At 39.9% G+C, this 25,951-nt stretch overlaps 1 long non-coding RNA gene across 1 annotated transcript in view; it reads right to left on the bottom strand.

The window, feature by feature from the left end:
• Positions 1–25,951, bottom strand: part of LOC115032320 — a 184,543-nt gene that overhangs the window by 67,479 nt on the left and 91,113 nt on the right. Inside the window, exon 3 of the long non-coding RNA XR_003837973.1 lies at positions 9,381–9,440. This is a non-coding gene — a long non-coding RNA (uncharacterized LOC115032320). The remainder of the gene's footprint in view (positions 1–9,380; positions 9,441–25,951) is intronic.

The following is a 25,951-nucleotide window of genomic DNA, read 5'->3' as shown; positions in this document are numbered from 1 at the left end:
TCTTTCCTATTCACACACACATTTTCTATTTAGTATTTTCCTCTACAGTTAGGGTATCACAGCAGAACTTCCTAGGGATTTAATTGAGCCTGCTGCCTTCTTCTTCTGTGGTTCATTAGCAACTTCTCCAGTATAACCCCAGGAGGTTCACATACGAAGTAAATGATGCTGGTCTTCAGTTTCGCCCTGAAGGAAGAGTGACTGAGGGTCTTGGCAAAGTAATGACAGCTAATGAGGACTAAATGTTTCTTAGATTGGGCTAGCTGTGCCTGCACCCTCCAAGTATCATCAGTGTGTTCCTGGAGGAGCAGAAACAGTCTTAAGAGGGCATCAGGAACAGAGAGACGGAAGCTTCTGTTCTTCATCTTTCCATCACAGTGCCATGCGAATGCAGGCAGATTTCAACCTTGCCAGGGTATTTAGAAATTTGTATAAGCAAAATATGAGTTAAAAAATAGCCTTTGTTACCTCCCATGGTGCGATTAGTCTTCAAAGAGACATGCTCTCTGTAAGCTGTTTGCAAAAGATGATGCCCTTTGCGAAGACATGACTCTATGACCCGTGCCTTTCTTCAGGAAAGTTGTTCTTTTTCCTGAGGCAATTAAGGTACTCTGACTAGCAGGTGGAGAAATCACCCATGAGGGATTTATTGCCTTAGGTTTCTCACTTTTAGTTTGAAATCAGAATATAAATCTTTAGTGTCTCCTTTTTGTTTTGGTTGGCTATTCTGTTTTGTAGGTAAAGCCGGTCTAAACTCAGGCTCCAGCTGTGTATGGCTCTGTCTCTGTGTGAAGGTCAAAGCCTGGTTGCTTTCCCCAGGGATCATCTCTTCCCTGCCTTGTTCTGACTTCTAGTCAAGTTGACAGAGTCTTAAGGTTGCAGAGTCACTCCCTCCCTGGTTGTAGTTGTGAGCTGTGAATAATGCCAGCAATTGGGAGAAAATCACGCTGGTGGCATGCCACCTATTGCCTGCATCAATACTTCCCTGGCTCACCAGGCCCCTGTAGAGACTCAGATGAATCTTCTGAGTCGAGAAGTCAGAACTGGTTTGTTCAACTCCTTTGAACATGGCCCTCGCCATGATGTACTTTGGTTCTGTAGACATTACTAAGTGTGGCTGTTTATCAGCCAGATCCCCAGACTTTGTCTTGATATCAGCCAAAAGAGATTCCATGTCCAAAATTTTAAGGGACATGCTATTGGTAAGCTGTTTGCAAAAGATGCCCTTTGCCAAGACATAACCCTATGACCCGTGCATCATACACAACTAGCAGATGTAATAGTCTTAGATTTTTGAAAACATCCCTAAGCAGTGCTTCTGAGGGCAACCAGTCTATGTAAATACTGTACCCTTGCTTAAATTTGTTAACGATTTATGCCTCACTTTTCACAGCTTATGCATCTTCCCATAGCTTTTAACCTTTAAGAGCAACTATCATAGTGAAGGGCCACAAAACATGGGAATTGCCTTGCATGTGATAAGACTTGGGCTGTAATAGTATCTTAAACTTTCATTCTAAATATAATTACAGTTTCAAATACCTTGATTCATTTAAACGATATAATAGACCACGTAATGTTGCTCCTACCTTTCAAATTTCAATTCCATCCATTAATCCCAACAAGTCATTCAGTCTTCTGAAAGGAATTTAATCTGTCAAATGAAGACAGCAATTATAGCTATCTCTCATAGCTGCTGGGTAGAGTGTGGTCCCTCAGTATAACTCAGTAAGTCAAAACTTTTACATGACTGTCCAGAGACTCCAAGCCATTTGAACTAGGGTACCTGGGAATCTTTGCAAAGATGATGGGTGGTAGATAGATCAAGGAGTCTCATGGCCTCTCATCAAGCCATGAACCCTTTGAGGGTCAGGACGATGCTTTCTCTCTTACTTCAGTAGCACCACTGCTTAGAACATGATGGGTGCCTGATCAGTGTTTGATGAATTAGTAAGACAGAGAGTCTTAAGTTCAAATCCCAGTGTTGTTATTTCTGGTCTTGGGTGAGTTGTCATCTCTGCTGATGAGCTTGCATTTTTATGAAATTGTGAGGAACAATCTTGTAGGGACAAATTTAAGACATGGTATTTGGGGGTAGCTGGTACTGTTTGTACCAGGACCTCCTAAGCACTTTCTGTGGACTACATCATTTTATTCTCATGAAACCTCTGTGAGTTGTGGGTACAGTTACTGCTGTTTTATAGGTGGCATAGTTGATATTTAGAGAGATCAAGAAGCATTCAGTTAGTACAACTAGATCATAGGGATGGTGTCCCAACCCAACCCAACCCAGGTACATTTTTTTTCATATTCTGGTTTTTTTTTTTTTTTTTTGAGACTGGGTCTCATTCATGGAGTTCAGGCTGACCTTGGTTCATTAAGTCGAGGATGACTTTAACTTCTGATCCTCCTGCTCCCATCTTTCTAGTGCTGGGACTACAGAGTGTGGCTCATACAGGGCTAAGGATCAAACCTAGGACTGCGAGTACTCTAGGCAAGAAAGCTAGCAACTGAGCTTCATCCCCAGTCATCAGTCATTAGGTTCTAGGCTTTCCATAGATTCTAGTAAAATAGGAATCTAAGAGCAGCCTCTGCTATTAGTGTTGGTGACGTTCTTGTTTAGATTGTTTTCTGGTGATGCTGCACACAAGTGAAAACTCCAGGCAACCTAGTTAGTTTCATGAATAAAAGAATATGTCCACTCTAGAAAAATCTTGCTTAGTCAGAACTCAAAGGCTGAGGTTTCAGTGTGTGCACAGGCGTGTATTTGTGTGTGTGTGTGTTTGTGTGTGTGTGCGCACGTGTGTGCGTGAGGGAGCGCATGCTTGTCCTCCTGGATAGAATGCTGTATGCCTTCAGAAGCCATTTCAATTAGGAAGCTGCTAACTATTGTCCTCAGGCAGACCTCAGAAGGCACTAGGGAGGTAGGTTTCCACAGCCAGTGAGCTCTCAGTGATCTTACATCATAGGTCAAACAAAGGAAAGCAGGTACCTGAGATTGGCCTCATAGTCTAACACATGAAAGCAAGTCTCCAAGCTAGGGAGGACTAGAGATGCCCTGAACCATGGGGGTCCTCTAGTCCCAGTGCAGGAAACTTGGGAGGATATCTAGAACTAGCTAAATAATGGAGATGATACATGTGTTTGAACACCTCAGGGTGGGCACCTCCAGTTGTCCACCATTTAGCCATCATTTTCTGGTGACATCATCCAGCCTCCATTTTCTAGTGACAGTGTCCAGTTTTGGGAACTGACCCACACAAGTTAAGTGTATGAACATATACCTCATGCTCACCCCACCATACCATGCTGTCACTGATGGGGGAATATTCTAGATCAAGCTTGGTATATAGCCCATGGTAGATCTCTTATCCACAATTTTCACATTTGCATTGGAAAATCCAAAAATTGAAGGTAACTCCTCCATTCCTTTAGTCTTCAAGGGAAATTTGGACACTATTTCTCTCTTACTAGCTTTGCAGGGCTTGTCTAGCTAAGGTACCAATTATTGGAGGAAAGAGAACCCATAAGTCCCACTGGAGAAAAAGGAAAGCATCATGCTTCTGTGTTTCAATGACATACCTCTCAACCTAGTGCCATCAGTGAGCATACAGTTCTTTTATGGACAGAGGAAGTTTAGAAACAGATAGAGAAAGTAAAATGCTTGCAAAATCAATTACTTAATTAGTATGATTTTTACACCATGTTTATAAGAACAAATCAGAATCAACCTAAATATTCAGTATTTGGGGACTGATAATGTGTTTTTAGTTCATTCATACAACAGAATATTATGAAAAAAATAAAAACAATAAGCTAACTACTAGCCACAATAATGACTCACCAGGTAAGATATCCTAATGGCATATTAGTGGCACTTTATCTTGGGGATTACCAGCCAACCCCTGTCTGAGTATCTTAAAGCCTGCTAGATGGTAAGGAACTTGTCACTCACACCTGGTACTGTAAACCTGGACAGCTGCCCATTGTCACAGAAGTCATAGGCTAGAAGAGAACCCACTGCAGTCATTTTCCTAAACTAATATAATTTCCAAATGTATCCTAAATACTTATATGCACAGGTATACTCTTGTCATTCCTTATCACAGAAACTTCTATTGCTACAGATGGAGACTATTACAGAAATTCAAAATTGTCAAAATACAGAGAACAAGCCTTTGTGGGCGCCAGACAATGGAACATCTAAGGCTCAGGTACCATCACAAAGGAGGAGGCAGAAAGATTATAAGAGATCCAGGATGTTTGCTGCTACATAGTATCCCCTTGGAATGCACCCAGGAACTTGCAACAGTATAGTTGCCTGGGTAAGATTGGTATAATAATACACCAGCTGATGTGCCAGTGTGGATGGGTGAAATTTCACAAAGTCCTGTTCTGAGATGGAGAGCTGCAGGATGTCAATAGTTATATAGAGAGGGAGAACCAGTTTCCTTCAGGGATGAATTCACACATGAGTTGTACAGTCTCAAGTGGTCAGTCCTGAATGCTTGTAAATATCAGTGTATTAGTCAGGGTTCTCTAGAGTCACAGAACTTATGGATGGTCTCTATATAGTAAAGGAATTTATTGATGACTTACAGTCTGCAGTCCAATTCCCAACAATGGTTCAGTAGTAGCTGTGAACGGAAGTCCAAGGATCTAGCAGTTACTCAGTCTCACACAGCAAGCAGGTGAAGGAGCAAGAGCTAGACTCCCTTCTTCCAATGTCCTTATATTGTCTCCAGCAGAAGGTGTAGCCCAGATTAAAGGTGTGTGCCACCACACCTTTAATCCTAGATGACCTTGAACTCAGAGATCTCCCTGTCTTAATCTTCTGGAATCCATAGCCACTATGCCTCAAGATCTCCATACCAAGATCCAGATCAGAAACTTTATCTTCCAGCCTCCAGATTAGAGTCACTGGTGAGCCTTCCAATTCTGGATTGTAGTTCATTCCAAATATAGTCAAGTTGACAACCAGGAATAGTCACTACAATCCACCCCTTGTCAACTTGACACAAATAATATCTCATGTTCACATGAAACAATAACAAGGTTGTCACAGGAATACCCCACTATGCTGGTACCAGTTTGTCTTAGGATTTCTATTCCTGCACAAACATCATGACCTGCACAAACAACTGCACAAGCAGGTTTATTCGGCTTACACTTCCATACTGCTGTTGATCACCAAAGGATGCAGGACTGGAATTCAAGCAGGTCAGAAATCAGGAGCTGATACAGAAGCCATGGAGGGATGTTCTTTACTGGCTTGCTTCTCTTGGCTTGCTCAACCTGCTCTCTTATAGAACCAAGACTACCAGCCCAGAGATGGTCCCACCCACCAGGGGCCTTTCTCCCTTGATCACTAATTGAGGAAATGCCTTATAGTTGGATCTCATGGAGGCATTTCCTCAACTGAAGCTCCTTTCTCTGTGATAACTCCAGCTGTGTCAAGTTGACACAAAACAAGCCAGTACAATAAGTAATTCTAAATGGACTCTATAGTTTGTATATGCATACATATATATCTATATGTATATGTTTTATATTTATGCATGTACATATGCAAATTATATTTATGTATGTACATATGCATATACATATATAAAACCAGTAACAAAGAGTAGGTCATGGATTTGGGAGGGGAATCTAGGGAGGAGTGGGAGAGAGAAAGGAGGGACAGAGTGATGTAGACACACTGCTCATGTATGAAGTTGTAAAAAATTAAAATTAAATCTAAATTAAAAAAGCTAAACACTGTACCCCATCTAACTTGAACTCTGAGAAAGAGGAAGTTAATCAAAAACAGGGTGCAGATAGTGGATAAGCTATCTGGGTTTAAAAGGGCAGTATATCTGCATATTCTTCTGCATGGGTGTAAGGTTTCACTGAACATTAACACATATACAGGTTTTAGGAAAGGGGAGTTTTGAGACAGCTGGAGAGCTTAATTTTTAATTAAACACTGATTGGGTATTAAAATTAAATATATTTTTACTATACACATGAATTCCTCACTTAGAATATACACAGAAATAATTTTTAAGCAATACGAAACAGCTTGCTAGAAAGTAGAGCATCTCTCTTAGAGTCAGCATCTGAATATTGATGTGTTTTTCAATCAGTGTCTTACTTAGGGTCTCTATTGCTGCACTATGACCAAGCAGGTGGGAAGAAAAGGGTTTATTCAGCTTCTCCTTCCTCATTGCTCTTCATTACCAAAGGAAGGTAGGACAGGAAGTCAAGTAGGGCAAGAACCTGCAGGTAGGAGATAGAAAGAGGTCATGGAAGAGGCAGAATTTGTGTAATGTAGCAGAGGCCAGGGGCTTTGATCCAGACCGGTGGCTCATTTCAATGAATATTTGCAAGTAGCGAAGTGTGGACAAAAGGGCACACTGTGACATACTGCAACTTCCGCAATGAGATTTTTTTTTTTTTTTTTTTGTCTTTTGGGGGAAGATGGAAGCCAGGTACAGAGGGATAGGGAGATGAGTGGGGTTGAGATGCGTGATGTGAAATTCATTAAAATCAACAAAAAATTAAGTAATAAAGAAGAAATACACAAATCTAATAAGAATAAGTAGAAATTAATATATGGCATATATTATTATATCTATATATCTCATATACTTGGTGCCTATTACCATTCACAAAACAGTTTTCCTGGTAAGCCCAGACAGTCACTCCTAATAAAGTTTATTTTTTAAATTAACAATTGCAAGCAGAGTATCTATGTTATGAATAATGCATATTTTGCAAATGTGTACACTGTGGAACAGCTAAGTAGAGCTAATATATTAGCATATATATTTCTGTATGAATTTGTAGTCTTTTTGTGAAGTTAACACTTGAATCTTACTCTTCGTGGTTTTCAGGAAAATAATGATGAATCTGTTTTAAAGTAAGACAGATCTTTGTCTTAAGGCCAGCACTGCCTATTCTTAGCTGTGCTCCCTTGAATAAGAGGGTCCATATCCTGTGCTTTCTTCCTCCCTTTGCAATGGAAGTTTATTATAAGAGATCCTAGTGAAGATGAACTGGCAAAAGCCTCGGACAGCAGGCTGGGTCACTACTTCATACCATAAGCTCTTGAGCTTATTTTTCACATCTCAATGAAGTTTATGCCTTTGACTAATGCTTCTTTAGTTTATCATGAAATTTACTCTCTATAACTTATTCACCTTTTATTCCCTAAATGCATACACATACTGGTATACCTGTACTGGGCACTTGCTGTGTATTGGTGAGCAACAGGTAGCAAAGTGTTTGCTCCTGCTTGCAGCAGGCTTATGATTTAGACCAAGGACTGTTACTGTTTAAGAAATGAACAACTGTGCTATTTGTTTTCCATAATAGAAATCTCCTTAGTGCTATTGGTGTGGTTTATCTCCTTTCCTTCTTCCTTTTACCTTGTCTTTCCTTAACCTGCCAGGAGCCCAGTGTCTGGCAAGCACATCCAGAAGGGTCCTGTTCCGATAGCCCACAGTCAGAGTCACGCATCTACCTCTGATGACTCTTCCCTTGGCAAAGTCAGGGTACTACCCATAGACCCAGAATGATCACTAGAGGGATAACCATGTATGTCGAGAAAGATTTGTGTAAGAATGCTCTGATATAACTTAAAGTAACAAATACTTTTAAACAAGGGATTGTTTATAAATCGCTTGCCATTAATACCTGAGCTGTAATCTAATCTACAGTAAAATTGATGTATACACATGAAACACATATATAAACACTGCAAGGGGAATATGTCTATGTGATGAACTTAAAATGCAGTTATCAAAGTAAATACGCATACATCATTATGTATAAATACATACTTTCTATATGTAACCTATAAGGAAACTTCAGAAGTACATTTATATGTATACAAATCTAAATCCGATGTCCTGGTTATCAGGAAAATATTTCATCTTGTCTGTGTATCATATTTATGCTATAGTTAGAGGTCTTCAAGGCCCAGTTCAAGGGTTGTCACGGATGTTTGAGATAGATCTGTAAAAGTGATTTGGAAGACAACGAAGTCTTTATGCACCAATTCATCTACTTCCTATAATTGCCCAGATATATGTCCAGCACACATCTGACATTTAAAACATAATTGGAACATTTTAAGAAAACGTTATTTTCTATGGCCACACAAAGCCATCAAAACCTGTTTGATGAAGGGAGTTTGTGCACAGAGAAAGTTTGAGAGTCATGTTAATAGAATAAGCTCCTATCAGTAATTTTACAGCACCAACCGAAATCCTTCAGCTGATACCCCACTCCCACCTCAACCCTGATAGTTAGCTTTTCTTTCCCTGGTACTTCTTTTCCGACAGGTGGAATGTTTTATTAAGCATCCAGTATCTCTGGAGCTGTGCACGTCTTTGTGAAGATCCCAGACAAATTAGAAAGTCAAATTAGCAATGCATATTTAATGCTGCTTTGTAGTTTTTTTTTTTTAAGTTGGCAGCAATGTTTACTCTTTGAGGGGGAATTTATAATTATGCAAATTAAAGAAATAGTCTGCCTATGGTATAATTATCATGACTTGGGTTTTATATCCAGGGTCAAAGTATTTCTATTCTTTTCTTAACTTCACCTGTGACTTGAGGGGAGGTTAGTCAAGGCTATGTGCCTGCTTCTTCAGCTGGATACCTTGGAAGTGGATATTCATCAGCTCGGACTTAGAGGTCCCACAGACACTGCCAATGGCTTTGAAAATGAACATTCACCCTCTTGTCTCCTTCCTAATAAGATATTCATTTTGTTTACATTTCCACTTTGCTCCAGATGTCTTTGGTGTTCTAGAGGTACCATCTCTAGACCCATGAACATTAGTGACTGGTCTCAGATAATCATGATGGGTGGCCCTACATCCTCTGTTACAAGAGTATGTGACATTCAGGCAAATGAACACAAGTAGAAGCTTACTGGGGGTTTTCTAGAAAAGTGCATAAAAAGAGAGGCATGGAAGAGATATCTGTCTGAAATTGTCAGAACTAGGTCTTGGGGTGGGATTGGTATTTATCTACACTCTCTTTATGGACTTCCTCTATCTTTGGGCTTTCTGCTATACAAGTAAATATCTTAAAATATTACTTAAACCATGCAGAACCTGTATTCTCTGTTATTTATAGACAAGCACACATCTTAATGTGTCCTGATACTTCCTACATTGTTCAGTGATGTATGTTTATGTTTATACATATGTAAACATTGAAGAGAAACTTAAGCCATAGTCATATATTGGCATCTGATTTACCAGTGATGTCAGCTGATCCTTACTTAAGGGCACTGAAGGAGACAATTACAGTTTAGTGAATCTCCTGTGGCTACCACGGGAGTCTATATTGTATGATCAACCAATAAGAAGAAAACCTACTTACAATTCAGACTCTTTGTTTCACTGGAATAAGTTTCTCCAGCCGGTCATGATCTTCCTGCCACTGTGAGGGTGAAAGACACAGGAGAGAAAATAAATATAAAATGTGCAATCTCAGTTTGGCATCAGGCAGTAATTAAGTATTTTGCCCTTTTCCTTCCAGCTGGATCACTCCAGCTACAAATAAACTTCACAAGCAAGCTGGACATTTTCCCAGGAAGCTGCTTCAACAGCAACCGTTTGCTCTGATCAGGGAACCGGGTCTACTGTTTTATCTGCCAACATGCAGAATACAAATGATGTTCCATGTTCCCTTGGATGTCAATCTAAACGTCTCTTCATTCCATGGGACACATCTTGGTCCAAGCACTTGGTGCATTTCAATTTTGCCACATAAACAGGTTCAGAAAGAGGATGAGATTTTACCCATTAATAAAAGTAAGATCTTAAACTTGTGTTGAAAATGTGGAAGAAAAGAAAAGGTCTATATCTATGGAGCTAGATGTGGAGAAGATGTATTTTTGGCAGAGCTCTGTCTGTCTGTCTTGTCTGTCTGTCTCTGTCTCTCTGCCTCTCTGTCTCTCTGCCTCTCTGTCTCTGTCTGTCTGTCTCTCTCTCGTTCTCTGTCTTGCAGTGAAACCACCTTGCCTAGAAATGTCTGTATAAAAAGACCAGAGCAATGGCAGTATCCAATAGACATGCTAACATGTAAAGAGGGAAATTTCATGTAGGAAATGCCTACCTATAGACAAAGAACTACAGGCAACTAATGACTGCCAGGGGATGGAGACTTGGCCTTTCCCAGGGATGAGCCTAGCCATTGTTTGTCCAATGCAAAGTGAAACCTTGCAACAAAGCCTCGAAACTATACAACAAGACATACACCACACTACAAAACAGACTTAGCAGAACCTATTTATATACACTTATTTTATGCACATACATATATACATACATACATACATGTGGTCAGTCTTGGAAGCATATTCACATTTACAACAAAAGACTCAGCACAGTCTATTTATATTTATGCACACATATACATAGACACATATATGTAAAATAATAATCAAAGAAAAAGAGGTTAGCAGTTTGAGAGTAGGGCCATGGGAGGGATTCTAGGAAAGAGAGCTGGGTGGGGCTTGAGACAGGAAAAAGAAGGAAGTAATATAATTCTATTTCTACTAAAAACATGAAAAAACCTTTCTGTTCCAGAGGAAATGGAGTGGTCTTGCAAAGCACGGCTATCATTTTAAGAAGATAAAAATCACACACGTACAAACACATACATATATATACACACACAGGCACATGCACACATTCATGTACACCCAGATATATATGCATACATGTACAAACACATGCTCACAAATATACACACACTTACATAAACATACTCTCACACACATGCATTCACACAAAGACCCACACACACATACATGCACACAAATGACGGCTTTAGATGCAAGTAGATCTTCTTCCAAAAGGATCTGGCCAGACGTAGTCTGCTTCTAGTTGACTCTAGTTGTCTCTTCCCAGGTCATTGATGACCTAAGTCTACAATGGGTCTTTATTTCCTTCATCTTGTCATGTTGACCTGGCCATCTCTGTGCCAGGCCTCTCTGCTGACTTGTGACAGAAATGATCAAACACAACACTGACTGACCTGCCCAAGGCCCAATTTACTCACCATGAATAAGGGTCATGAAGAAACCATCCCAGTCCCCTACCTTGCAGCTTGAACTTTATTTGACTCATATTTTCAAAAACTGATCTATGTTCAAATGTCAAAAAGTTTTATACTAAAAGACTTTAGATTTCATATTTTAAAAAGCTTGAAGGGGCTGTCTTTATAGTCTTCTTTCCCACATGATGACCCAGGGGAAACAGGAGTGGTCTCTGCAATCTCTAAGCAGGGCAAGGTGGCTTCTTTTGCCCTTTCTCACTTCTGCCACCTGCTAGACTAAGTGTAAGCATAGAGAATGGCCAATCTTTGCCAAGCCCACCTTGCCCCACATTTGCTGCATCTGAAAGTAGCTTGAGTATAGCCAGGTTCCCATCTCAGCTTCCAGTCCCTCTATAAATAGCATTGCGTGGCTTTCTTTTATTTTTGTCCTCCTCGGCTCTATTGTCTAAATTCCCTTCATAAAGCATACATTATTTATTAAATTAGGAAAAATGGGTTTGTAACTACATTTGAGAAAGATGAAGCTTTGCTGTTTCCTTCAGGGGGCAGAACGCAGTTGAAAGCTGGGGCATCATGTACCAGGCAGCTCAGGAACTATCAGCGAAGTTGTTTACCATGATCTTTCCTCAAGTATCCTCCTCTCTTGACTTTAGTTCCCATGTCTATCAGATAAGGAAGTGCTGCTGGATCACAAGTTAGGAGCTGGTGATCCATGGGTTATGGTTATAGCCAGTTATTGGGTTCTCTTTTTCTTTTGTTAATTAAACACAACTAAAGGGAATGTATCAACTAATAATCCCGATCACAGACTTCTCAGAACTTTAACAGTTAAACAGTGTTTTCTCCCCCTAAATTCCAGGATAATGATGATGGGGCACATGGCTTCTCCCATTCTTTACCCACCTCCAAGGGTACATACTTATAGCCTAATCATTTTTTATAGTCCTATGTCTTTGCCTTGCCTCATTAGAACTTTCTGTTGATGCCCTTGGATGGGATGAACCTCATGACCCTCCTTTCATGAGAAGCCGATGATGCTGAGTAGCAGAGATGACTTGAAGCATTCTTCTAAACCTTAAGGAATTGTTCCTCCTTCCTGTGGGCCGAGCTGGGAAGCAGCAAAGTGTGAGGGCCTTTGTGAAGAGCCCTAAACACAGGCAAACCTGAAAAGGCAACAGCCTGGCTTTGAAAGTAGCAGAAATTTTCTTCCGTTGGGGTTGGTAGCTGATTCTCTAAGTAATTTGCAATTCAAGTGTCTCTTTGTTTTGTATGAAAATTTGCTGCTATTTGGAAAGTGGGGACGAGCTAAATTGCATCCTGCTGGTTTTACTTTGACTGTATCAAAAAAGAAACTGTTAATCTGGTTCCATAATTAACTTCCCTGTTTTAAAAAGGCCCTGGGAGAGAGTCCAGAGAGTGGCTGTCAACTCCCTGCCTCTCTACTCAATAATACTGTTCAATAGGATGCCCTGAAAGGAGAAAGGTTCCAGGTGGAAAGGGTTCTTCATTATCTCTCTGGTCTTTTGTGTCCTTTATTCCTATCCAGCTAACATTTGGTGAGTTCCTACTGCAGGTAGAGCACCAGATCCTTTGAGGGGTACCAAGATAATAAATCCCTGACAAGCTGCCATGAAAAACAGTTAATTTTCCATCCATCCATCCATCCATCCATCCATCCATCCATCCATCCATCCATCCATCTAGAACCCTCCTCCCTCCAAAATACATGTTTTTTTCAAGTCCTATGTGGAGCACTTGTATGTGAGAAATACAAAACAGACATTAATTAATCATGATTTAAAATTTGTAAAATGAAGAGATAACTTTTGACCAAGCCATAAAGTTAGCATCATTGAAAAGAAGGCATAAAAATTGGCTCTGGACCCTAAGTTATCTGTGACCTTGCATATGCTTAGACCTGTTCATTAAATGCTATAGAGAGGCTCACAGAAACAAGCAGAGGTAGGTGGTGACTATAACCTTGGAAGGCTATTTTGGCAGGAGTAGAGTGGTTGCGCTAACATTAAGAACTGATCTGAACACTGCTAAGGACTTTGCTAGGCGCCTTCCAAGCACTTACTATTTCGACGGAACTTCATAAAGCCAAGCAGTTATCAATGGCTTCAGGTTATAGTCAGCAACTACATCCAAGTCAGGTCCCAGGGGACACAGAGCTGTAAGGTAAGTCCACTGTGCTGTGATGGCTTGGGCTGCTGAGGCTGAGATGTGACTGTTGACTGAAAACCAGGTAGACCTTGAGAGCTGCCTTTGTTAGTGAGGATTCAGTGTTACTGGGTGAGGCAGAAAATCCCAAATAAGACTGTCGTAAGCATTCAAAGCACCATGATTACTTTTATTATGATTTGCTTAGGAGATTCTATAGACAGCCATCCAGTGTTTCCCACTCTTCTGATCTGACAGGATCACAGCTACGCTGACTGTGTAGTTAGCATTTCTCTGACCACAAAAGACCACCAGAGGTTAAATCATCACACACATTTTGGGCAGCAAGATGAAGGAGGAAAAAAAACCCCTTCTCTTTAAAAAAATATGTTCTAGTTTTTCCATGTTATACTTGTACTTCTGTCTCATTTGCCAAACCTTAGTCACATGATCATATACAGATTGCAAAAAGCATAGGCAACTGAAAGTCACGATTCTCAAGGGATAGAAGCCCTTTCTCTCACATATATGAAACTCAAGTGGAATAAAACTCAGATGTAAGTACAACATGATGAAAGGCTTTGGAAGAAAACATAGGAAACTGATTCATGAGACTGGCCTGGACAAGGATTTCTTAGGTGAGACCATAAAAGTACAGGCAACTGAAGAAAAGATCTCTATGTATTTCTTTGTACAAAGGAATGTATATACTTAGGCAAATGGGATTCTATCTATCTATCTATCTATCTATCTATCTATCTATCTATCTATCTATAAGGACTTTGTACAGAAAGTTACATATAACAGAGTAAAAAGACAGCCACAAAATGGGAGGCCAGATTTGTATACTGTAGAGATGACAAGAACTTTAGACATATAATACACATGGAACTCATATAATGCAATGTAAAAGAACTGATTGAAAATGGATAGAAGCCCTTTATTACATACCTCTCAGAAGAAGGCATGCAAAAATGCTATAGGTAAATGAAAACATATTGAACACTAGGGATCTTTAAGGATATACAAATTAAATTTCACTGTATTACTCCCAACTAGAATTACTCCAATTAGAATGGCTATTAAAGAAGACAAAAAAAATCAAACAAACCATTGTACAAAATTGGTGGGATTGTACTTAATACCGTGCTCATTGGGGGAAACATTATGGAGGGTTCTTGAAAAATTAAAATTAGAACCACACAATTACCCAGTAATCTCAGCACTGATTATATAGCCAAAGGGAAAGAAATTAATAGAAAGAAATAGGTACACTGCCTTGTTTATTGTAGGACTATTCACAGTAGCCAAGACTTAGATTTTTACCTAAAAGCTTAACATTATATAAATACACACAGAGAAATGTGTCACACCTATATCATAGAATCCTATTCAGCTATGAAAATGAAATCATGATACTTAAAAAAAAGATGGTTGAACCTGGAAGACATTGTGTTAAGTGATTAAAAACCAGACATAGGAAGACAAAAACTACATGGTTTCTTTTACATAAGGAAATTTTAGAAAATGTATCTCATAGAAGTAGACAGTAGAGCAGTGATTATCACAGTGCAAGCATCGGGGCATGAAAAAAGAAGGGAAGGACGAGGCAGTCAACAGATCCCAGGTAAGAAGGCAGGAGAAGTAAGCTCCAGTGTTCTACCATACTCCCAGTGTGCTGCCTCCAGTGTTCTAGCATACTCCCAGTGTGCTGACTCCAGTGTTCTAGCATACTCCCAGTGTGCTGCCTGTGATTAACATGAGGATATAGTGTACACTTAGGATAGCAAAAAGAGAGTCCTTTGAATGTTCTTATTCCAAACACAGTAAGTTCATAAAGTGACAGATATAATAATTGCTGATTTTATATGTCAATTTAAGTTTGCACCAAAACTTTTAACCATACCTTCAAAACATGTTGAAATCATGACAGGATTTTCACTCTTAAGGGAGATGAATGGTATTAGAATTCCTGTTGTCATTTATATGGAGATAGTAGATATGTCAAAGGACCATAGCTAGAAAATGACCCTGCCTGAAATGTAATTTCACTCTAGATGGACTAAAGATTCTCTTTCTTTGTTTGCTGTGCCTTTAGCTCCATTTTCCAGTTCTATTTAATCTCGAGGACCCATTTCAATTCCTATCTCCTCCAAGAACTTGTCTGAAATTCTACTCAGAAAGAAATAATCCCTTCATTCCCCAAACCTCCTTAACGTTGGTCTAATACTTATTCCTTGTCATTATTGTACAGGGTCTCTCTCTCCCTGAATCCCTTCCTCCCATCTTTCCTCTTTGCCTCTCTGCCTGCCTGCTTGTCTGTCTGTTGATTTTTTTTTTAAAAGCACAGTTGCATTTTACACAATGGCTCTGTACAGGCAGTGAACTAAGAGAGTACATCATAGAAGAGATTATGAGTTCTAGTACTCACACTTCTTCACTTTTAGAAATCATTTTCTCTTTCTCCATATCTGCCCAATTAGAGACTTCATTGTTAATCATCCTGTGATTGTTTGTAACCTTGTCATATCTCCTGGCCAATGGAATGTGAATATAAGTGTGGATACAAGTTCTGAGGCCATGTCCATGAGGACATAACTACTTGACCAGCCCTTTTCCCTACTCTCATGTGATAGCTGGGAAAGAACATAGTAGCTACTGTGGTCATGCAATTTTGAAGACTCAGGTTAAGAATAGTGAATTATCCATCTTGTGACTTGAGATGACCTCTTGAAACTATTTATTTCCCTAGACTCCTCCCCGGTCTCTGACTAAGTCCATTCCCCTGAGTGGCTACACCTGGTCTCCATGACAGTTTACCTGTGTCTTGCCTCATTCAAAAGATTAAATTGTCTTTCTTGGAAAGAAATATAGCTTCCAACTCTAACTTTCCTTTTACCAGAAGAGTAACATCTACCACAAAATGAGCCCTATGTCTCTTAGCTGGCATTACAGGTCAAACCCTAAAGGCAGCTGGGGCATCTACTGGAGCCATAGCCTCAGATTCTTGATCTTGGTTAACCAGGAGAGTTAAACAAAGAGATTTGGTTTTAGAATTTTATTATTACTGTTGAAGTTACTTTTTAAAATATTTTTAATTAGGGGTATATTCAGTCTTCTTAAATAATATTTTGTACTGACATTCGCTGATTCATTCTTTTTAAACCCATCATTTTCGAAAATTGTCTGTTGCTGCCTAAGCCCTTTTGCCATTGGAGCCGTTCTACAAAGTTCCATTCTTTTTCTGTCGCTCCCTGTTAGGAATCTATTTAGGCAATTCTGCTGAGAATTCATTTCCTGGATGACTATTAACAATAAAATGCTTTGTATATGCTGTTTAATACTTTCCAAAGCCCTTTCATAATCTAATAGCATTTCACCTAAGAAGCTTGGGAAGTTTTGGTGCTTAAGTACCCTCACTCATGTTCCTATTCCCACTTTGCAGATTCTCAGCTCCCAACCAGAACGGTGAAATGGCAGTATTAAGCTATCAGTTATGAAGAATGCTATCCTGCAAACAGGTCTTTGCTTCAGGTAATGAAATATTATTCTTTTGCATCATTTCATAGAGCCTCAAAGATGAAGAATGGTCCTTATCACTAGGAACAGAGCAGTAAGTAAGACATGCAGTATTCCTGTTTGTAAGGATCTAGTGGGCAGCATCTGAGTCACAGTTTGCCAGATGGTGGCTGTCTGTGCATCTTCTCTGGGCAACTGTAGTCCTTCTGTTTCCATCATATGATTTTAATCGGGCTAGTATCCACAGAAGAAAGCAGATAACTCGGCTCTGGCTTTTCTGAATATTTAGATCTGTGTACTGCAGCAATTGGAGCAAGTAAAAGTCTTACACCACAAATAAAGCCAGTTGAGGTCATTTGTGGAATTTAGAATTTAGGAAATAGAAGTTAGATATAAGCTCTTCTCTGATCTGCCACATTAAGCAGGGACAATGTTATTTTGAAGTCAACTGGGGCCATGCCTTTTCTCACATGTATGGAGAGACAGCTTTTGCAACTTCATAGTCATGAAGTAAGAGGAAGCTAGAGAGGTAGACCCTGAGGAGCAGGCAGATATGGTAATTTGGGAGGAGAAAGAATAGGCTGCTCAGATACTATGTGCTGACTGGCATATAGAACAGGCTGGTCAGATACTACAATGCACATAGACTGGCACATTGCAAGTGTTCCTAACTTATTTGTTGAGCTGAATGTTAGTTTTGAGCTCCTTAGTCTAGAAGTCTCCATCATCCAGCTGAGTATACTGAGCAGAAAATATGCTTGGTACTACTCCTAGAATGAATGAATGAATGAATGAATGAATGAATGAATGAATAGTATAGTATGACTATATTTCCAGCAAATTGAAGAAGAGATCATAACTTAAGATGCCCTACATCTTTTTTTTTAATAAATAAATTTTATCCATTTGCTCAAAACAGAGTGGAAGTGAAGAGAAGGGCCTTAAATCAGCAGACAGGCCAAGCTTTGATTTGTGACTTCAGAAGCATCTGGCTGGGTAATCTTCAGAAAGCAATAAGCAACCATGTCATAGGAGTTTTGAGGAAGAGCAGAGCGAGGTCAGTGTGCAGTCTTATGCTGGACTGCTGATGTGTAGTGGAAAGTGCCTGTGCTGTCTTTTCTGTGATGCCAAGTTTTATTGAGCAGCTTCTATTTTTTTTTTTTTTTTCAGAACCTGTTTCAATGCTATGGATACGGGAGAATGAGACAGATAGAGGCTATGACCTTGAGGAGCTTCTGCATCAATGGAATGAGCTGGCAATGCTAAAACACATAGAGGAACAGCTAGCCTGAGGAAATGATACTGACCACGGGGAGAACTGACAAGAGATAGAAGGGAATGGGAGGGACCTCTCAGTTGGACCATAGGAAGGAATAGGGAAGCCATATTTCTCTGAGGTCAGAATCTCAGAACCTAGGCATCATTTCACATAGACACTAATAGTACTTTTTAAATCTGTTGTAGAGGGAAATGAATGAGCCAACTTAGATAAACTTAAGATAGTGCTTCAGGTAGAGAAACCTACAAATACAAAGGCTGAGGCTTCAATGTGTTTGAGGGATGGAAAGGAGACACTGTAGCAGGGTATAAAGTGGTCAGGGAGAACATTGGCGGATGTGACAGAGGTTAATCTCATTCCCTAGACACTTAAACTGCACTATAGTATCAGTTACCATAATAGGAGCCAGGGATGCAAACAGGAAAGGGCGAAAGTTACCTTGCATGTGTCTTAGCCTACCTAAGCTCAGCAATTTTTGTCAGGGGAGGTTTAAAGTGAAATAATTTTATTTAATAACCACAGTTTGATTGTATTTCATTCCTCCTATTGTGTCTTTGCTAGTATAAATAACTGAGTTAGAGAGAGAGAGAGAGAGAGAGAGAGAGAGAGAGAGAGAGAGAGAGAGAGAGAGAGAGAGAGAGAGAGAGAGAGAGAGAGAGAGAGAGAGAGAGAGAGAGAGAGAGACTTCTCTCAGGCTTTCTCCATAAAGGAAGCAGGAGACAGTTGAAGAGTAAACATGAGCTTGCTCACCAGAGAAAAACTGGTGAACTTCATTCTCACTGAGACTAAACCATCACTTTGTACAGGAACTGACACAATGTTTTAGAGTATAAATTAGGGTGCTACCCATTAGAACCCAGAGTGGCTGCTCAAGCTCTCTGCTAGTGATGGCTTGTGATGGATAGAACCCATGCTCCAGTACTTTCCAGGCTGGCTGTCCTTAGACATTTTCTGATTTCTCTAAGCAAAGTCAGTGGCAGGAATCATGGTGTTTTATTAATGTTAGTTTGAGGGTCCATAGGCCTTAGAGGAGCAGAGGAGAATTTATCTACGAGATTGAAAAGGGTAGACTCAAATCAGGACATAGTGAGACGTCAACCTGTATTGTGCAAGAATGACTTTTCCTCCTCTCTCAGGGAGATCACACCTATCCTCATAGTTTTAAATACCACCTGTAGACTGATGGTTTTTGGAATTGCATTTATAGCTTAGGCCTTCCCTTAAATATTCAATGCTAGTTCGGGATCTCAGACATCTTTAACTTGACATGGCTCTGCCAAACCTATTCAGACTACATCTCTACTTGTTTTAACCAACATTCTATTCCTTCCTTATTCTCTAAGATCTCTGCCAACTCTACAACCACCTACCATTTGTTTCTGGTTTAGCTTTTCTCATCTCTTCTCATGTCCAGAATCTTGGACATCAACTAAGGTTTGTAGGACCTGGTTATGAATGATGTCTCTGGTCTTTCCCCGACATTATCATATTGAGTCATTGCTCAACTCCTGATCTCTATACCATGCTCTAGAGACCCATGCTGCATGTCTCCTCTTTATTTTTGTCCTCATGGTCCATTATCTACAGATACAGTTTGAGTAAATGCAAGTTAGATTAATGATACTGTCATCTCTTGACACACATACTTAAAAGCTTTCAATGGTGCTTTGAATATCATTCACAGCATCCCACCTGGATTATACAGTGAAAAGTTCTATCTGCTTACTTCTGCAATTTTGCATCTTGTGCTTTCCCTGTTCATGCCTAAATTCTGGTCACAGTGGCCTTCTGATGACACCAAGACATGCTAAGCTTATTGGCACCTTGATACATCATGTTTGGAATAGGAAACCTTTTCAAATATCTCTGCGTAGTGAACTCCTTCATTCTCACAGAAAAAGTAACACTTTCTCTTCTTCCTCTATCTAATGTGACATTTTCACTGATACAATCACCTATTACACTGTACATTTTACAGCAATTTCAAAGTTCAAAATAACATTCTTGCTTTATTGTAGTTGTCTGGCTGTTCATATTGCATTATGACCCACAAATATAAGAAAGCATTCATCTTGTAAATGTACTGTCTTCCTGGCACTGAGCAGGCCTCATCCCACAGTGGCCCTAATGTTGAATGATAAATGTGTTAAAACTTCATATTGATTGTAAAAATGAGGTCTATGCTACATTGTAGTAGTCCTTCCCCCATTTCAATCCTAACATGGGTCCCTAGTTTGTTTGTCTCTTTCTTATTTTTTAAAATTAGTCTTATTCAAGTAACATTTATTGGGTTGAATCTGAAGGTATCTCATTTTTCCCTGACAGTACCGGAAATTGAATGAATGTAGGACCTCATATATGCTAGGGAGTCGCATTACTGAGCTATGTCCCTACCATGCACATACTTCAATAGTAAAACATGTTCATCTGTTTCCCATACTTGAAAAAAATTGTCCAAATACTCACTATAGGAGAGTCATAGATTATCCATATATTTGTGTACAACCACTGAATACTCATATGAACAAAACTTTGACTCACATTCTCCCATCTAATGTAAGTTAATATGTTGGATAAGCCATTTCCTACCTCTGTTTCTCAAATTTTGGTATCTAGCTCTTTTATGTGTTAGCACTGAGACCTATGACAAATCATCCAATGTCTCCTGGCTCCAGGATACTCAGGGAAACAATAACTCTAAAAAGGAGGTTCCCATCCCAGTTCCTGGATGTTTCCTCATTTAGAAACACCTGGGAATGCTTTCTTATTTTGAAAAAAGGGGGTCTTGGAATATGTAATTAATTCAAGGATACAGGGGTAAAGAAATCATCCTGAATTATCCAAGAAGTCCTTAATTCTAATGAGAAGTTCCTTATGAGTTAGAAGCCAGGGGAAATTTGAACACAGAAGTCAATTTGACTGTTGTAACAGAAATTGTAGTGATGAAGCCACAAGTCAAGGGATGCCAAAAGCCAGTATAAGCTGGAAGAGGTGACTGGTGGCTTTTCTCTTGTGTCCCTAACAAAGAACAGCTTTATGGGACCTGGAGTTTCCTGACACTGGAACTATTATGAAGGGATTTACTTCTGGGGCATTTTGATATAGTAACCATGGAAACCAACATGGCAGTCATCTACAAGCTGCAGTCCTATAAGTCTAAGGCTCACATTGTGGTTAGTCACCAATGTCATCACATCTACTGACCTCACTGGGCTCGCACAATATGATTAAGCAATTAATGTGTAATGCAGCAGAAACAGATGTGTGTGTGTGTGTGTGTGTGTGTGTGGCGGGGGGGGGGCAATAGTATGCAAATACCACTACAAGGCTTCCTTAAAGAGACAGTGTTCACATGTTCTCCCCATGTAGCTGGTACTTTTCCCTCCTTCCCTTGCGTCTTTCTCTGTAACCTCTCATCCTGAGCCCTCTACAGCCATATTTTAGTGTGTGTGCATGTGTACGTGCACACACATGTGCAGTCTCTGCCACTTTCCAACTCCCTTTAGACACTGCAGTAACAGGAGGTTTGGGAGGTTCAGTCTTGTCCTAGGTGCCCTTGAGCTTTCCACTTCCACAAATAGTATAAAAACACTAATAGGAACAGCAATAGCAGCTACTAGTAACTGCTTTCCTGAAGGACCCCTTCCTCTAGGACGACATCTGACTGGAACTAGCAGTTTACACAGAAACTTTACAATTTATATGTTTTGCACTATAAGCAATTACTGTCCATTTTGCCATGTTGCCTATTGTAGAGTCTTATGGGAAGCCAGAAATTTGAGGGTGAACATTTTACCTGGCATCATCTACCTGCACGTTTAGGCCATATGATGGTCCAGAAGGAGGTGAAAACAGCTGTTCTTCTAAGCCACCTACCTGACTCTTAAGAACAAAGGAAAAGAGTGAAATTTGCTCTACAAATTAATTGACAGGAATTGAAACAAAAAGTCTTCCTAGGGTTGGAAGTGGAGGGAGAAAGGCACTAGTTGCCAGGGAGTGGAATATCCAAAGGCTGGCTGTAAAAGCTCTCTCTAGTTGCCCATGGGTGTCAGAACTCATCTATCACCTTTAGGGGACTGAGAGTCAGGGACCTCTGCTGGGACAGACAACATATGCTAAGTCTTCCCCCTGAGTGCTTTGCCTGCCACAGCAGCTGAGCCTAGCCATCCACCCCACAGATGTGTCAAATGCCCTGGAGGCTACCTGTGGTTGCATGCACAATGGATTGTGCTCACTTTTTACATCAGTACCTGCTCTTTTGGCTCTGAAAGCAACTTTCCAAATTTACCCCCACCTGTGTCTCTCTGTTCCTCTGAGACTGGCTTAGGTAAATTGTTTGCTCTGAGTAATTCCTGTGGCATTTTTTCAGTCCTTCTGTGCTTTACCTTAATACATGGGATCTCAGAGTTATTTGCATCCGTCTCTGGTCTTGCCTCCTCCCTTTGGGACCAATGACTTTTATTTCATATAGTTCATGTCTCCCCAGGTACATAGCACTCCTTCTCTCCCAGAAGAGATACTCAGTGGTTTTATTATTGAATAACTACTTACTGTGTAATAATTTGTGGCAGGACATTCTATAGCAATGGCTGTGTGAATTAGGAGCAAGGAAAAGCTGGCTGTCCTTATTTATGAGATGGAGATTTATTGAAGGGTGGTGTTAGGTTAGCAATTAGGATGATTTTTTTTAAAAAAGTTTTTTAAGTATTCAGTTTTTTCCTCTCTATTGCTAAGCATCTAGGGATTTCCTTCTGCTTTCTGAATTTAGGTCCTTTGTCCCTACAGACATGGCCATGCCGAGTGTTACTGCTGTCTTTCTCTAATTCACTTCAACTCTAATGGAAAACATCACACATCACACATTCTGAAGTGACATTAATTAATGCTGATGCTCTCTGCTGACATTTCAATAAAAAGTGCTTAGTTAAGGGATGGGGCACGCTCCTCTAATTCGCAACACGGCTTGCAATATGAGTCTAAAATCAATGACTGGGTGACTAGATTCAGGTGTCCAATCAAGCCATTTGCTTACTGCCTAACTCTTGGGCAGGAAATATATAGCTCATGAGAAGAGTGGCCAACTGGATAATAAGGTTGAAGGCCCTGAAAAGCAAAGCTTTATGAAGCTTGGTAGAATTTAGGGTTTTCAGCTGGAGGAAAGATTTTCTTTCTTCCTCTTGATTTGTGGATTCACTCATCATGCATATCCATTCAAGTTGATTAGGATGCTGGACATCATCTGATGGAATGCCAGATACTTGATCACATGTGACGTTATTTATTGTATTACCTAAGCAGGAAAATTGGCATTGATATAATGATGAAAATGAGAATAGAGATTATTTGTTGGGTTTCATATCTTGATTTGCTACTATGTGTACATTAGCTCATAAAATCCTGCACTTCAAGGTTGGGAGTCAATGTTTGAACCTGAAAATTTATCACTAAGTAACTTTAGCTAGTACCTATTTGTTTAGTACTCAATTTCCTCGTCTATAAAATGGAATTAATAAAAGTAGCAATCGTTTAAGGGTTAAATGTGATCGTAAAATACTGTAAGGCCTATAATCAAGATATTAATGGTAAAAAATAGTAATGGTAAAAAATCATCTGCCATTACTATATGCCAGAAATTCCCCTATGCAGACATGTTTCTATTATCCCTATTTCACAGATTAAAAGCAGAGCAAAAAACTTGACATTTGGCATAAGCTAAAATGTGGCAGAATGGAGGATTTGATCCAGTACTGTCAGCTGCTGTTAGTACAGTAATGCAGAGTTTTCAGTACAATGTTCTACACAAAGTCCATGTCAAAGAAGTGATTTTGGTTTGAAAAATTATAGGCAGTATATTTTTATAAGGGAAGAAATTTGAGTCTTGCTTTGTGGGCTCTTGCCTTATACTTGATTTGACAACTAGATTTAATTTCTGATCAATGCAACAGCGATCGGTGGCTCCCCTTAGAATCTCAGTTTTTCCCCAGTCCAAGTACAAAATACTCCCTTGCTACCATTTAGGAAAGGTGATATCAGATGAAGAAACACATTTAAAGCATCCACACTTCAAAGCCCAGATTTATCTTTTCCTGAATACTTTGAAATTTCTCTGTCCTTTGGATCCTATAGAGCCCTCTGCCCATGGGTTTTCATCTACTAATTATATGGGATAATAATGCAGAATTTGGTGGACCTTAGTCTTGCTTAAGTATTATAGATCATTTGGTCAGACTTTCCTATGGTTCCTTCCAGGAGTTCTTTGGAGAAGCTTAAATTGAATTTGTGCAGCTTTGGCTGCTTCAGGGTCTGTGACCCAGGAGTCCTGTGATGTATTCAGCAGCCAGAGTTTGCCTGTGAGCATAAACTCTGCCCACAGAAGCTTCCAGAGATACAAACTCTACTGGGGACTAATGTGAATCTACCTTTCTTGTAGCAGTTGGGATACTGCCACTCTCTGCAACTGATGGCTTCACTTTGATCTCATTGATCGACCAGTACCTGTATCTTAAGTCCTTCCATGTCATCTGTTCCTCTAAACCATGTGTAGCAATCTGTCCCACCCAATTGTAGACAGACTGAGCAATGAAAACATGTCAGATCTTTTCATATGTAGCTCTCATTTAGTACAGAATTCACATATTTATCTTTTGGGATTTCTGTATAATGTTCACCCTCCCCATAAGATGCTAAACTCCAGGAGGGAACAGACTTTGTTTTGTATTTGCCTTCTTGTATTCAGAGTTAACATCAGGTGTAATGTAGCAACTGTACACATGAATAGAACAAATACCTAACTGTTCTCCTGAACTTACAAGACCGTATCTAGGGATCTAGAATAGAAGCACGAAGACATTCATTCAACTCAATTACAGGGAAGAGCCCAGTCACCCACCATGGCTCTGGCAATATGGTCTCCAATCAGGTAAACTCCAAAGATGGATTCTTAGCTTAGGTCTCAGTTTGTTTAGTTAGGAGAACAAAGATGGATTCCTAGTTTAGGTCTCAGTTTTTTTTTAGCTAGGAGAACAAAGCCCACAGGATCTTCCCAAACAGATTAAAGTCTATATGCCATTGCACATCAAATTCACAGTCTGCATATTGAATGTCCAAATTTGATAGGAAATACTAAAATTTAAATGGGGGTGATTAAAATTATGTAGCCATAATTAATACTAGTGCATACCTCCTACATGGCAGTTTAACATATCCATATTAAGCTATCTCTAGGACTTAATGAGATCTTGTTAAATTTAATTGTCTTGTTAAATCTAAATTAAGTGTATGTTAAAGGAAACTATTTAGATCATTACTGGGTTTTAAGTTGTCTGCTCAGTTTAGAAGTTAAACCAATGCTGCTCCCAATACTGTTGCTTTGTGGTTAGGCACAAGTGAACTGGATAGATGTCTCTGACTGCAGTGCACTTGCCTGGGAGAGCTGCCTGGTACTGCTCTATAAGCCCAGGAGCCAGAAAACTGTCTTGATGTTTGCCAAGACACCAGACACAGAGAAATATGAGGCTCTTAAAAGCATTTACATGGTGCTTAAGGCAGCCCGGGATACTACAGACAATTCCACTCTCCTGTCTGTGGGTGACAGCTATGTGGATGAGAAGACAGACCTAGACTTCAGTTTGGGACTATAAGGAAGCTCTCCAGAGAAGCAACAGAAGTATGTGTCATAAGTCATAAGTGATACATAATCCTAAGTCAGTGTCAGCTGATAGCTGATGCTGACAAGTCCTGCCCTCTGCAAGCTGGAGAGCCAGGAAAGCCAGTGGTGTCCATGACACAAAGCCCAAGATCTGGAAGAATGGATGGCTCAAGGGTGAGTGTGAGAGGAGATAATTTCTTCTCTCTCTCTCCCCCCCCTCTCTTACACACACACACACACACACACACACACACACACACACACACACACACACACACA

Source organism: Mus caroli, chromosome 11 (genome assembly GCF_900094665.2).
Source record: "Mus caroli chromosome 11, CAROLI_EIJ_v1.1, whole genome shotgun sequence".
Lineage (NCBI taxonomy): Eukaryota > Metazoa > Chordata > Mammalia > Rodentia > Muridae > Mus > Mus caroli.
This window is presented reverse-complemented; position numbering and strand designations above follow the sequence as displayed.